This window comes from Schistocerca americana, chromosome 8 (assembly GCF_021461395.2).
Source record: "Schistocerca americana isolate TAMUIC-IGC-003095 chromosome 8, iqSchAmer2.1, whole genome shotgun sequence".
In the NCBI taxonomy this organism is placed as follows: domain Eukaryota; kingdom Metazoa; phylum Arthropoda; class Insecta; order Orthoptera; family Acrididae; genus Schistocerca; species Schistocerca americana.
Genome location: NC_060126.1, coordinates 310,793,959 through 310,810,396, shown reverse-complemented (window position 1 = coordinate 310,810,396; position 16,438 = coordinate 310,793,959).

The following is a 16,438-nucleotide window of genomic DNA, read 5'->3' as shown; positions in this document are numbered from 1 at the left end:
TTAAATGAGGCTGAAGGCCCAAAGAATGCAAGATTTGACAAGTAAGGAACTTTTAATTTTAAAACGGCTGAAGGCTCATTATTTATAACCCAACTAAAAGCATACAAATTCAAACCACCGGCTATGAGCCATTAAAATACACAATCAAACACCAATAAGAAAAGGCAGTGCAGCCAGCGGCGGTCAGAAGTTTCCGGGGGTCTGCACTTGAAATATTAACGTTCACTTAGGGGAGACAGGTAGTCGGCCCAACTATATCCGATCCGCCGGCAACCCAACCAAGAGACAGTCAACGGACCCACCGACAAGACGACTTGCTTTCCACCCGACCAGTACACAAGGCACTCCAAAGCCAAAACGTCAAAGGTGTAGCCGCCCACAACCAAGTATGCATAAGCTGTCAAAACTACGCACACGTGTTGGACAGTGACAACACGGTGGCGAAAGGACACTGCCTCAATTTTACGTCAGTGGTCAGGGCAGGTAACCGCAACGCTAACGGCCACAAGGCAGAAAATTCCGCTGATGCACTTGGACTTCAAATAACCAAAATACAGTTAAACTCCACCGGGTGGTGGCCAGACTTTCGCCAACTCGAACATTCGCTGTTGCTCACGGGAATACCCCAAACACCAACCATGAAAACCAACAGCACAGTGTGAACAGTCTGACTTCAGAAATGAAATCACCACTCAACTTTGGGTCCTGCATCGGTGAGCCACGAACCCCGTAGCAATCGGAACAGCTCCCACACACTCCGACACTGCGTAGAGACCGCCAACGGACCCGGCCCACTGTGCCGTGCGGAGATTTCCTGGCTGATCCACTTCATCCGACCGACTCCACAGAGCCAGTACACTGGCAACATTTAGAATAACTTGTCAGTCAAAATCACACAAACTACACACAGTTTCACGAACACTTGCATGAAGAACTAGACAGTGCTAACGGCAGTGACTGTACAATAACAGGGACGAATCACGAGTCGGCACAGCCAACCCATTAGCGATCGCCGTCAGATACACGTCGTGCGGCAAGACGACCGACCGACGACAAAACAAAATCGTCGCCACTCCAATCATGTGTGTCGGCAACCGTCGGACTAGTCAAGGCGGTCCTGACCTCACTGCTGCCGCGCCCAGACTGAACTTGTGCCGCGTGCCAACTCAAACACTGCCAGGTCCGAACTAACTGCTGGCACGTTCCAACTCACTGGTCGACACACGACGACCGGGAAGTAATAGCAGCCCAAGCAAAGATAATACATCAGGGCTTATATCGATAAGCGCTGCTGCTGCCGCTCACGGGTAGGCAAAGCAGCAACTCAGTGACACAAGTAACTGAAACTAACATAACGAGGTGGCAGTACGCCAAAAATAGGATGTTAAATAAGAGATGGCACGAACACGAGCCACGCACGGATCAACTTCGGCTACCTTGGTTACCACCATACGAGCACCAACTATTCGGCGACATTCGAATTTGTTTAGCCATGATTATACACTGAGCAGGCAACAGTCATAGGAGAGCGACATGCACGTATACAGATGGAGTTAGTACCGTACACAGTTTATAAAAGAGCAATGCATTGGCGGACGTGTCATTCGTACTCAAGTGATTCATGTAAAAAGGTTCTCAACGTGATTATGGCCGCACGACGGGAATTAAAACACTTAGAACGCGGAATGGTAGTTGGAGCTAGACGCATGGGACATTCCATTTCGGTAATCGGTAGGGAATTCAATATTCCGAGATCCACATTGTCAAGAGTATGTCGGAAATACCAAATTTCACCGTTGACAAAGTAGTGGCCGAAAGCCTTCAATTAACGATCGAGAGCAGCGGCGTTTGCGTAGTGTTGTCAGTACTAACAGACAAGGAAAAATGCATGAAATAACAGAAGAAATCAACGTGGCACATATGACGAACGTATCCAGTAGGACAGTGTGCCGAAATTCGGCGTTGATGAGCTACGACAGGAGACGACCGACAAGAGCGCCTTTGTTAACAGCACGACATCGCCTGCAGTGCCTTTCCTGTGTTCGTGATTGTATCGTTTGGACTCCTACATGACTTGGAAACCGTCGCCTTGTCGGATGACTCCCAATTCCAGTTGGTAAGAGCTCATGGTAGGGTCCGAGTGTGGCGTAGACCACACGAATGCATGGACCCAAATTGTCAACAAGTCACTGCGCAAGATGGGGGCGGCATAATGGTAAGGGTGTGTTTATATGGAATGGACTGGGTCCTCTGGTCAGATTGAACCAATAATTGACTGTAAATGTTTATGTCCGGCTACCTGCAGACCATTTGCAGCCAGTCATGGATTTCATGTTCCCAAACAACGATGGCATTTTTATGGACGACAATGCGCCATTTCACTGCACCACAACTGTTCGCGATTGGTTTGAAGAATATTCTGGAAAGTTAGAGTGAATGATTTGCCACCACATCGCACGTCATGGATCCATCGAACATTTATGCGACATAATCGCCGGCCGCGGTGGCCGAACGGTTCTAGACGCTTCAGTCCGGAACCGTGCGGCCGCTACGGTAGCAGGTTCGAATCCTGCATCGGGCATGGATGTGTGTGATGTCCTTAGGTTAGATAGGTTTAAGTAGTTCTAAGTTCTAGGGGACTGATGACCTCAGATGTTAAGTCCCATAGAGCTCAGAGCCATTTGAACCATTTTTTGGGACATAGTCGAGAGGTCAGTTCGTTGCCGAAATCCTGCACTGGCAACATATTTGCATTTACGGGCGCCTGTAGGTGCAGCATGGCTCAATATCTGCTGGGGACTTCCAACGACTTATTGAGTCCATGCCGCATGGAGTTGCTGCGCTACACTCGGCACAAGGAGGGCCGACACGATTTTAGGAGGTATCCTGACTTTTGTCATCTCAGTGTATAATGTAGGCCAACAGGTTATATATCATTTCTGACTGACGATAGCATTTGTATGTGTCACGTTATTGGGAAGCGTAGCTGCTTCCACAGATTGGACGTAAGTCACTCTCGCTCCTAGAGGAGTGAGACTGCTCAGGGTGCATTTCTGAAATAAGGAGACATGAGAGATTGTTTTAAATAATTTATTTTGAACACAATTTAATAGTCGTTTTACATTATCTAGTGCACACATAAAACAGTTCGTCTTCTTCGTATTCTTCAGCCTAAGGGTGTGCAATGGAGGAGACCTCCGTGTCTGTAGACTTCTGATTGCGGTATTCTTATATGTGTCGCGTATCCATAACGATATGTCACCATCTTGCACGTAAACAATCGAGTCTATATGGTGAAATCTTCGTGGTGGAGTCACCGTATCTTGGAAAGTCAGTCCATTATTGTACTTATCCGTAATGCAGTAACACATTTTGATGTATTTAATATCTCTGAAAGGTTTTATGTAAGCGACTATTGCAGAAAACGCCACGGTAACGATTCCAGTGTTCATGGAGGCGACGACTTGGTATACGAAGTGTCAATATTCGTAGAGGAACCGCTGAACATCCCTTATACTGGTAATGTTCGTAGGTTGAGGTTCATTCGTGAAATCGATTAGTTGCTACACTGTAACTATTAATTTACGAACCTACGCACCAATCCAGTAAGTAGGCGATGATGTTGATGTGGTCATGTAGTAGTAATGTGAATAATGCTGTGTTTGCTGGGAAGTTTTGAGAGGGTTCGAATTCAGTACGAATGTGTACTGGCCTAAGCTTCACACTCTTGTATGAGTAATCTATACCAATCACTGGAGCTACCTTCTTCAAAGTTTGCATTTGTTGAATTACTAATGTCAAACACAATCGAATCATGTTTCAGTAATCGCTCTCCTGTCAGTTTGACATGCAAGAAAATAAATCGTGGTGTTTGTAATTAAACTCGTGTTTTATCAGTCCGTGATTGTTGGGACGAGCTTGGAAGTAGAGAATATTCATATAACTTCCATGATACGAAATTTAAAGGTAAATGAGTGCCAGAACCAGGTATTTTTATAAACGTTCTTCGTTGGTTACGGAAATACGGGGCATTTTATAAATTAATTTCTTAAGCATGATCTTGTTCGCTTCTGGACTGTCACGTTGAATATAATGATTCCTGTCCATTCCAATTCGTACTAATGAAAGTTCCTAATCAACATTAACTAGACTGCACTTTATATGCTCAAAGTATCACATGTAAAGTATTATTTCATCAGTTGCTCTTATTTCTGGTTTAAGTAGATTGGCGCTTGCGCATAACACAAAACATGGTACAGCCCATTTTAAATATACGTTTAAATCATCAATTTCGTATGCACCGTGGGCTACTTGCGCAACTTTACCATTGCCAGATGTTGGTTGCAATTTGAAGACGTGGTATTAGGAATAATGTTGAACATTTCTAATCATATCAATACGATGTTCCAATCCACTTTACTTAATTCGATTGGTGAAAAGCAAGTCACACCTATACTGCGTCCATCGTAAGAATAAACCGAATGTAAACATTTTGCTGGAATTTCAATGGATTTCGTTTCGCGTGGAGCAGAAGCCAAGCTATCTCGAGTATAGTCAAATACAGTAATAAGGATAGTTAACTTACAGTGATGTGAACAGTTGCAGTTAAGACGTAATAAGAGTCGGGCAGGAAACACTGTAGCTTCGAGTGGAGTTTAATTTTAAACAGGTTAGAGTAATGTATGGCAAAATTACGGCAATACGCTTATGAGGTACCACATGGAAAACGTAACATGCTCTCCTTCTTAGCTAGCATCGCACTATAACAAAAAAAGAGTGATGAAAATTCCTAAATTAAACAGATGGTAGTTTTTCTTCGTGAACTATGTGAGACGTAAAAACGTATTGCAAAGATTTCACTTCATAGTTAAATATTCAAGCCACTCAAGGTATTACTTATACTTAGTTGTCTGGTAATCTTTGAACTCCTTCCCTATCCGAATCCCAGGAATACGTGTCAGTATTGGAACTATCACTTGCTACGTTGATAACGACGCTGTCAACGACAAATCCAGGGAGCCAATCAAAAACCACATTTTTTTCCTCTTTTACGACGTGCTGTTCTGCATTTCGCCAGCATTTGGCAGTGACTTGTGACAAAGCTACGTGCATAAGTTCCAGTACGTCTGGCGGCTTAAATTTCTTGTTATTTGTCGCGACAGATTGCTTAACTTGGCTCCAGATCAGTTCTATTGGGCTCAGATTGCAGTGGTACAGTGGAAACTGTAACAGTGCAATACTTGTACAATATGTTCGGTACCATGAAAATTATAGTTTTCCATGTCTCTACGACGCTTATAACTCTGGCTCCTGAGACGACATGTGTGGTATAAATAATGGATCCTCAGCAACTTAGTTGTATGTAACGGAATAATTATCAACTAGCTGCAGCTAGTTGCTTATTATTTCGTTTCATTCAAATAAAGAACATTTGATTTTTATTTTTCTCGCAAAAATTTAATTGTGTGATTTTTTCTTAGTTTAAACAGTCGTTATCAACAATCTAGTCTACGCTGCAGTCATGGACTGTGCGGCTGATCCCGGCGGAGGTTCGAGTCCTCCCTCGGGCATGGGTGTGCGTGTTTGTCCTAAGGATAAATTAGGTTAAGTAGTGTGTAAGCTTAGGGACTCATGGCCTTAGAAGTTAAGTCCCATAAGATTTCACACACATTTGAACATCAACAATCCATTCTAATATTATAAATGCCGAAGTAACACTTTCACGACTAAATCGCTGAGCTGATTTTGATGAAATTTCATGTAGAGATAGTTTGATCACTGGGGAAGAACAAAGGCTACTTTGTAAATTGTGTAGTAGAAGATATTTATTGGTACGAAGCATACAACGCGAAATATGGAAGAATAATTACTCTTTGAAAAAGCTACTTAGTCTTTGACTTTTGATCTAATCATATTTGTGAAAATGCTTTTTTTGTTTAATATATCCTACGTAATACAACTCAGCATAATGAATACAAGGTGTATAGAATTCTCAACTTGTTTAATCCATCTTTCCACTCTAATATCAGTCACAAGACCGTCGCATTTTAGCCACTGAGGGTCATGTGTCTCTTACAGATTCTGAAATGCTTGAGGACTTACAGCCATGGTGTCATGTAAGTAAATGTTGAACGTTAAACAGAGCGACGACGTGCCTTTACATGTAGAATGTGGTGGCCTTTTAGTAAAGCTGCATTTGCTTATGACATGCGAGCGCAGCCATGGATAACAGAAAGACACGTGAGGGCAGCTGACACTATTGCACACGCAAATATTATAAAATTTGCGCTGCACTGAACTAGAAATTGCTTATTTTCTTTCTTCGTCGAGTTAGTATTTTGGCACTCATTAACGCTGAAGCAGTTGGACTGATTTGGATGAACTTTGGAATGAGATAGCCTATATCCTGAATTAACAAACAGGCTACCTTTTATTTTAAAAAAATCACTTTTTCTGTGGGATGCTCAACGTGACAACTGTTCCCCTGGGATAGGTAATGTGAGTAAAAAGTCATCCATTAAATTAACAATCAAATGAATGCATTAATTTTAGCATAGAGCTTAGTTTTTTCCGTAAGTAAACTAGTTGTGAGCGATATGTTTCCATTCAACTTTTCCAGCCAAATAAAGTATTGAGTTTGTGCTACTTTTTCTAATTTTTTCCGGTGTCGTGTTGTTTGCTTGGTCACTAGTACCTCACGCCTCAGTATCTCCAAGACTTAATTTTTGTGGCTAGCTAGTTCTGTCGTTAACATCTCATTAGAAAGAATTGTTTAACCATGGGTTACATCGCAGGTCGCAGCTCGTATTTTATAAAATATCGATAGTTAAGAATTTACATTTGCACTGAAAACTATGTCTGTGATATGTAATTAGAAATAAAAATACATGCAGTTGTAATAAAAATGATGGTTAAATATGGTAATTACCACATATTTGATGAATTGCCTATTTAAATTACGCAGTTTTTCAAAATGAACAAAGGGAAGAAGAACCGCAACTCGTTTCGATCAGGCGACTCACAGAAATTTCCATTATCCGTCTTCAACGTTAACTGTTACACCACCACATACCCACAAAATCCTTATATTTAGATAATATAGTTCGTTGAAAAACTTCAAAGCCTATTTTCTCTGTAATCTTGTGAAAAACTTTAAGAACAACTTGTTTCTCGCAACTCTTAACGGTGTTCCGCGCGCGTGTTTCACTGTGAAGCGGGAAGCACTGTTAGCCATTTTCACTGTATATATTAACAGCGCAATAATCAGAGAAAAAGCAACATTTATAGAGACTGCGACTGCACAAGTTACTTGAAACAAAAATTACATAGCCATAGTATAATTAAGAAAAACGTTGATGGCTGTTGATACATTAGAACATCCTAAAGTTTCATTTACAGTGACATGATAATAAGGTACCTAGTACATAAGATGGGCCTTCTTCCAAGAATGTAACACCACCAGTGTATGTCTGCTGTGGCTACTGACGAATCATCGTGTTTGCGTTTGCACGTCACGTTTATTGTTATGATGAACGAAGTACCTGTATAGTACTGACGATCGATACTTTAATGTGAAAATGTATTACATCGCTTCTTAAACCCAGCCGATGGACTGATGTGCGAGATTATTGTTTTTATACACTCCTGGAAATTGAAATAAGAACACCGTGAATTCATTGTCCCAGGAAGGGGAAACTTTATTGACACATTCCTGGGGTCAGATACATCACATGATCACACTGACAGAACCACAGGCACATAGACACAGGCAACAGAGCATGCACAATGTCGGCACTAGTGCAGTGTATATCCACCTTTCGCAGCAATGCAGGCTGCTATTCTCCCATTGAGACGATCGTAGAGATGCTGGATGTAGTCCTGTGGAACGGCTTGCCATGCCATTTCCACCTGGCGCCTCAGTTGGACCAGCGTTCGTGCTGGACGTGCAGACCGCGTGAGACGACGCTTCATCCAGTCCCAAACATGCTCAATGGGGGACAGATCCGGAGATCTTGCTGGCCAGGGTAGTTGACTTACACCTTCTAGAGCACGTTGGGTGGCACGGGATACATGCGGACGTGCATTGTCCTGTTGGAACAGCAAGTTCCCTTGCCGGTCTAGGAATTGTAGAACGATGGGTTCGATGACGGTTTGGATGTACCGTGCACTATTCAGTGTCCCCTCGACGATCACCAGTGGTGTACGGCCAGTGTAGGAGATCGCTCCCCACACCATGATGCCGGGTGTTGGCCCTGTGTACCTCGGTCGTATGCAGTCCTGATTGTGGCGCTCACCTGCACGGCGCCAAACACGCATACGACCATCATTGGCACCAAGGCAGAAGTGACTCTCATCGCTGAAGACGACACGTCTCCATTCGTCCTTCCATTCACGCCTGTCGCGACACCACTGGAGGCGGGCTGCACGATGTTGGGGCGTGAGCGGAAGACGGCCTAACGGTGTGCGGGACCGTAGCCCAGCTTCATGGAGACGGTTGCGAATGGTCCTCGCCGATACCCCAGGAGCAACAGTGTCCCTAATTTGCTGGGAAGTGGCGGTGCGGTCCCCTACGGCACTGCGTAGGATCCTACGGTCTTGGCGTGCATCCGTGCGTCGCTGCGGTCCGGTCCCAGGTCGACGGGCACGTGCACCTTCCGCCGACCACTGGCGACAACATCGATGTACTGTGGAGACCTCACGCCCCACGTGTTGAGCAATTCGGCGGTACGTCCACCCGGCCTCCCGCATGCCCACTATACGCCCTCGCTCAAAGTCCGTCAACTGCACATACGGTTCACGTCCACGCTGTCGCGGCATGCTACCAGTGTTAAAGACTGCGATGGAGCTCCGTATGCCACGGCAAACTGGCTGACACTGACGGCGGCGGTGCACAAATGCTGCGCAGCTAGCGCCATTCGACGGCCAACACCGCGGTTCCTGGTGTGTCCGCTGTCCCGTGCGTGTGATCATTGCTTGTACAGCCCTCTCGCAGTGTCCGGAGCAAGTATGGTGGATCTGACACACCGGTGTCAATGTGTTCTTTTTTCCATTTCCAGGAGTGTATGTCCTTTGTAGCTCTCAAGATGAACATCAGACACAGGTGTCTGCAAGAGTATGTATTGAAATTTTGGTAGTGTTGAAAATTGTAGAGCATGTGGTCACCGATAAAGTGGCAGCGTAGTTCTTTTGGTGGCTGTAAGTTACCAAATGAATCAAAGTAGTAGATGCTGTTTTGGATTCCTCGTATTTTGACATATACTGCCCAGCGAGTTCCATGTTCTCCCTCAGCGTCTAAATTCTGCATTCATTAGATTTGTGCATGGTCTTAAGTAGTGTATTCCATTAAACAATTGACGACTTATTAGAATAGTGGACTTTTTGACGAATTTGAGCAGGTCGTATTTGTAAACATTGAGCTGGGCAGTATAGCTAGCAGCTTTTTTAAAGGAAGAATCCAGGCCCTTTCCTACCTGTTTAAGTACAGTCCTTTCCCAGTAGCCAAAGATTCGTAGACCGTATTACATCTCTTTGCTTTGTTCAGCTGCTGTTTCGCGTTTTCCGCAGTTTTCAATGTTCTGGCGATAGTTTCCGTGCCATTGGCTAAAGAACCAATCGCTGAAAGTATTACCAGACCTGGAATTATGAATGGAATGATTACAGCTGATGTGTTCTGAAGTGATAGAATTCAAGGCGTTTTAAATAGTTTCCTTTTGATGCTCTTTTAGCTGTCATCTGTGATAACTGAACGCTTATTTTAAACGCCCTGATGTTGGCCTCCTCTTTATTCTTAATGATGAGCTGCATTCATAACTCGACTGAAAATCAACCATATACCTAATTTAAGTTTTACATTGCTTTATCTACTACAAATGCAGCGATATGCTGACAAACACCGATTCCCTTCTTGCACTTATTTCCTTAGCTTTGATGGCTCAGATTCGATCTACTGTGTGACGTCCTGGGAGATCCTTATTTGCTGTGTTTGCAATATGGTGTTGTCTTCAGACCATGTTAAAATATTTATTCCTTTGTCACCACAGGTGAGTCGTTTCTCAAGCTTGGTTCTTATATGGTAGCATGTGAGATTCTATTGGTAACTTGTCGAGAACACCACTATTTCTGTTGCTACACTTACTATCATTGTTTGAGGTATGTGTGCCTCGTTATACAGCAATTCATTGGCATCCACAGAACTGTTGTCCAATGAAGGAAAGCTAGGAGATTTAACAAGGAACTTACTCCTCTGTCACCTTATTACACGTTCCACAACAGTGACATCAGGAACACAGCGTCTCTGTAAGTCATCTGTATTGAAACTGCTACTGCTATCCTTTAAGATGTAAGTTCTTGTGTTTGTTCGTTGCACTCAAGAAACTGTAGATATCTCCACTGACTAGTTTCATAGGCACAATTTCTCAAATGCAGTTTTCCGTTTTGCCGGCCGATGTGGCCGAGCGGTTTTAGGCGCTTCAGTCTGGAACCGCGCGATCGCTACGGTCGCAGGTTCGAATCCTGCCTTGGGCATGCATGTGTGTGATGTCCTTAGGTTAGTTAGGTTTAAGTAGTTCTAAGTTCTAGGGGACTGATGACCTCAGATGTTAAGTCCCATAGTGCTCAGAACCAACAATTTTCCGTTTTGAAATACATATTAAATCAATTACATAAAATTTATGTTTGTGTGGTTCTACAATCTTACTATACATGGTATTTAGTAGCTAATTATCATGCACTTCGATTGGTTTCATTTTGATTTTTCGATGCAAAGGCCTGCTACACAGATCAATGATTTGTGGGAGGATATCAGTCCATTTATAAGAACAGCAAACGTAAAAACGCTTGCACACTCGTGCTTTTCTTGTTTAATTCAAACATTTCATGATACTGGCCCTGATCTGAGGGAACGTTAACTGATAGCATATTCCATGGCTCTCCATTACCATCTTGAAATATCTGTTATAAGACTCTCCGCCCTGTTCTATTTGAAGATTGTCTGGGATGTGATTGGCTCCTAACTGCAGCAATTGCTCGAATACTCGCGCGTCTTTCTTTCCTTTTTTGTTTTCATGGGTAAGATCCAGGCAAATTTCAAATATGAATCAATAAACATCAAAATATATTTGAAATCTTTGCTATCTCGTGCATAGTGTTTCATATCTACAAGATTCACCTGCTGTAAGTTATCCAAATCTCGAATTATAACATGTCTATGGGAGTGTCTTGACTGGTGGCTTATGGAGCTCTTGAACTACTGAAATGATTTATTTGAAATGAGCTGTGGCCAATACTGTGAGTAGTCGCAATCATAGAACTCTTTTGTTAGGTTCATCATAGCAGACGTACTGGGGAGATTGCTTATTTTATTATTCTGAATGTCGATAATTCCACTGTCAGATACATCCTTTAATGAAATGATGTTTTTATACTTCAATCTGTTGGGTCTTGTTGCTCCTATTCTATTGGCTTGTGTACTTCTGTTATGTGTAATATTTGACCATAAATCTCTATACCGTTCGGTGAATGGCTGTTGAATTAAGGAATATTAAATTAAATAAACCAGGTGTTCTTTCAAATTCTCTGTCACTGATCTGTACAGAATTATTGGTTAAAGTTGTAGGCTGAATACCCTGCGTATGTGGTTCCTTCCTGCTTACTCTGTATGTTCTGTCTATTTGACAATCATTGTATGTTTAATAAAATCGTCAGTGGCACCTTCTTCTTTTTCAGAGTCTTTCATTTCAAGAGTCGTTCAAAAGATTCTGTAAGTGGAATAAACATTTATCTGAGTGATTGGTCTCTTTTCAAATTCCCCAGCCTAAACAGTTGCAGATTGTCCTGGGTAGCCTTGCACACTTTAACAACTTTATATTTTGTCAGCATGTTGCTATATACTAAGCGAACTCTGGAACAGTGTGCAACTCATATATATTCTCATGTGCTCTCTTTTGAGTTGCATCAATTGATGCAGTTTACTCGACGATTAATCTCAAAGCGGCTTGAGTATGTATACTTGCTTCCCTAATAATTTTATTGATTGCTTTAGTTCTCATAGTGTGACGTTTAATACTATCATCGGGCCCCTGAATTTTTCCATCAGCGTACAGACGAATGCTTTGTCCTTCGCTCTCAGACAAATTGTGAGTGGATATACATAATTTATCCTTAGCGAAATTTTTAATGAAATAGTTACGCAGTTGTTTCCTTGTATACAATGTGTCCATAATTAAAGTTACAGCTTCAAAACGCTGTAGATAAAGAACCACTGCTCAGAATGATGTCAAATTTGGACAATACAGGGTGAAAATAATGTCGACAAACTGTAGGAACGGATTCCTGACTGGAAATGGATGAAAATAGGTCCTATTAGTATGTGTCTGGAAACGTATCGCTGCTACGGTACCTGGAGCTGACGAATGGAAGTTCCTCTGACCATGTGCCATATGTTCCTTGTGTATTGTAGGCTGTGTGGCTGAGGCACCTAACGACTTTTATTGATAACCAGACGTCTTTGCTGTGAATCTACATCTACATCTAGATAGGTATCTCACAATCCACCCAACGGCACGTGGTGGAGCGTATCTCGTATTGTTGCTGGTCATTTCCTTTCCAGTTCCACTTGCAAACCGAGCGAGGGAAAAACTACTGTCTATATGCCTCTGAAGAGCACTAATTTATCGTATCTTATCTTGATGGTCCTCACGCGCGATCTATGTTGGAGGCAATAGAATCGTTGTGCAGTCAGTCTCATATGCCGGTTCTCTAAATTTCATTCCTAGAGTGTTCCTCGAAAAGTGTTCCTCGAAAAGAACATCACCTTCCCCCCAGGGATTCCCATTTGATTTCCCGAAGCGTCTCCGTAACACTTGCGTATTGTTCGAACCTACCAATAAAAAATCTAGCAGTCCGCCTCTGAATTGCTTCGATGTCTTCCTTTAATCCGACTTGGTACGGATCCCAAACACTCGAGCTGTACTCAAGAATAGGTCACATTAGCGTCCTATATGCAGTCTTCTTTACAGATGAACCACACTTTCCTAGAATCCAAATAAACCGAAGTAAATCGAAGTCGACCGTTCGCCTTCCCTACCACAATCTTCACATGCTCGTTCCATTTCATATCGCTTCTCAGCGCAACGCCCAGATGTATAAACGACGTGATTGTATCAAGCAGGGCACTGCTAATGCTATATGCGAATACTGTGGGTTGTTTTACCTACTCATCCACATTAACTTGCATTTTTCTAAATATTGAGCTGGCTACCATTAATCACACCAATTAGACATTTTGTCTAAGTCATCTTATGTCCTCTTACAGTCACACAACTTCGATACCTTATTGTACAAAACAGCAACATCAGCAAACAGCCGCAGATAGCTGCCCACCCTGTCCGCCAGATTATTTTTATATATACCAGCAAGGGGAAAACATTTTTGTATCTACTAAGTGAGTTCCTACAAATAGATGGCTTTTGTATACACGTTAGTACCGAAACAGCACATCCAAGTACTTTTATGCATTACATTCTTGGTGAATGAAAAATATGTTTCCATCCCAAAGTGTGTTCCTAGAAATAGCTAACAAGTTTATAGCAGCAATGATAAAATAAACATCTACGCCTTAGCTAAAAATAGCAAACCTTCTAAGTGCATTCTTGAGTGGTACAGGTATCAGTTTCTCTGGGAGAAAACTCATTTGTGAGGGAAAACCGGAAAATATCTTGCAGGCTGTGACAGGCTTCCACAATCAGGCGAAAACATCTCTGTCCTGGCTATGAATAGCTACCCACCCAGGTTTCAGCCTATCTGAAAGGAAATAAGTTTGTGAACAGAATACAGAGAACAGCAGACAGGTTAGGACCCACTGAAGATTAGACTCTGCCATGTGCCACTTCATATGACTACTCAGGATGCAGTAGCCTAAGCAGTTGGCACAGTAGCTCTGATGTCACATGGACAATTCAGAATGGGGGGGGAGGGGGTGATATTCCAGCAGTAATGGGTGTTGTTTGAACATTAAATATAAGCATAGGACAAGTGGACTTGATCTCAGACAAAGTAAGTTCTTGGGTTTCAAACTTAATGTAAGTGGGGTGGTGGTAAACTATTTAAACTTTACTATCAATAGTTGATGGAAATATTTAAACTTTGGACAGCTGGGCTAGAAAACTTTTAAATTTAGATCAAGGGAACTGTGACATCATAGGACAGGGAAAATAAATTACATTAGAATTTCTACCCATTTTAAATATAGGACCAAATTCTATACTTAGTACAAGTGACCTGGCAACCATGCAGGCTGGACAAATAACATGGGGTCCACCATCTTAGACTCTGATGTCATAGGACTGTGAAATCTGGCAACCCTGCAGACAGTGCCAGGTTCCCAGGATCTGGCATCTTGGATTTAAATGACATGACACACACTGACACACACACACACACACACACACACACACACACACACACACGCGCGCGCGCGCGCGCGCACACACACACATACACACACACACACACACACACACACACACACACACACACACACACACACAAACAGTTTTTGCCAGTATCCTGGGGTCTGCATTTCATAGATTCTGATATCATATGGCTGCAAAATCTGACATCTATGCAGACTGGGCCAGTTCCTTTGGGGTCTGCCATCTTGGATTCTATACTTTGCACACAGGACAATGCCCCATACTGGAGTTTTGCGTTTCCTGCCAATTTACACTTAGAACAAGTACCCTGCTTTCACAGTGACATCAGAGAGGTGAGAAAAACATGTAGCACAATTTGGCTAGTTTTAATTTCCAACCAATTTTTGAGTTTCCTACCAGTTTACACAACAGATAACTGGCCTATATCAGGTGGGAAGTCTGGCAACAATACATGAGATCATCAATGACATCATAGGGGAGAGGGAAATCTGGCAACAGTGCAGAGTGGGCCAGAATGCACACAGCTCTAGTTCTTCTTTGATGTCAACTGGGAATCCCTGGAGGGAAGAAAGTTTATAGAAATGGCATTTGTGATAGACTGTGGAATGATCCTGCTGCCACCAACATACATCTCACATTAAGGCCTTGGAGCGAAGTAAGAGAAATTAGGGATTGTAGGAAGTACACAGTCTTTTTCCCTCGCACACCTTTTGCAAGTGGAACATGGAAGTGATATATTAACTTACGCAATCCATCTTTGGATGGTTTGTGTAGTGTGAATGTTGATACAGATGTGTTGTAGGTAATGAGAGAGATATGTCTAATCTGTGTTGACAGAGCTCTCCCAAGTTGCCTGCATAAAATCAGTGTGCAGGTCTTTTGCATTCTGTTCGGCATACTTCGTAAATAGCCGTAATCTGTAAGTAGAAGTACTTAGCTGGTGCTTTTATCCACGGACGATCTTTGCTAGGGAGGTACTGAAAAAGTTGATTTTTACGATAAGAGTTGAGAGTTTGAATGGCATCGTTTTGGTGTATGCCAATGTGGCTGGCAGGTTCCCACTGTGGTAAACTTCCTTATCTTGATATGAAAATGTGCTTATTTCCTAAGCTTGAAATTTAGCCAGGTTGAACATCATACACAAGTCCTGTTCACTGGTGGAGACACTGGGCACCCTACTTAAATTCAGTGAGAATGGAGGATTACTTTTACCTCCATTTCACAGGTGGCTATACGTAGCGAATTTCTGGGGCAAAAAGACTACTGAGACTAACGTCTGTGGCCTATAAAGCACGAAATATGCACATTGATGCACTAATTTTTTAGTGGTTTAGTTGAAGGATGTCCAAATAAGATGTAGGCGACAGGATGTTAGAAGTCCATGGTTTATCACAAAATGTGGCGGACAGAGGCGTGCCTGCTTTATGAAACAAGACAGGTGGCATATCTATGGCAGATGTGACGACAGAGTACAGTGCTGGTACAGGCACAAGTGTTTCAGAGATCGTTCTTCAGCGCACATTGTTGGACATTGGACACCACAGAGACGACACCTACGTTTACTCATGTTGGCCTAACGACACCGTCAGTTACAAGTACAGATGGCATGGGATCATCGAGATAGGGCAATGGTTTAATGGAAACATGTAAAATGGTCAGATGAATTATATTTCTTGGTACACTAGGTCGACGGTCGTGACCAGATACGCAGTCCTCCAAACTATGGCCCTTTGAAACATGCTTTGCACCATGGACATATGGCGGATGGGGAACATTCAGCTGTTCTTCTATGTGAGCGTTAGTAGTAATTGAAGGCACCGTGATAGGAGTGGACTTTGTGAACATTATTGTGGGCTAACTGCATCCCTATATGCTTGACATTCTTCCAGCAAGATTACTATCAATGATACAATACCAGAATTGGACTGCAGTAGTTTGAGGAGCACGATATTAAACTCACCTGATGTATTGGCCAACAAATTCGTGTGATCCGAACCAGATGGATT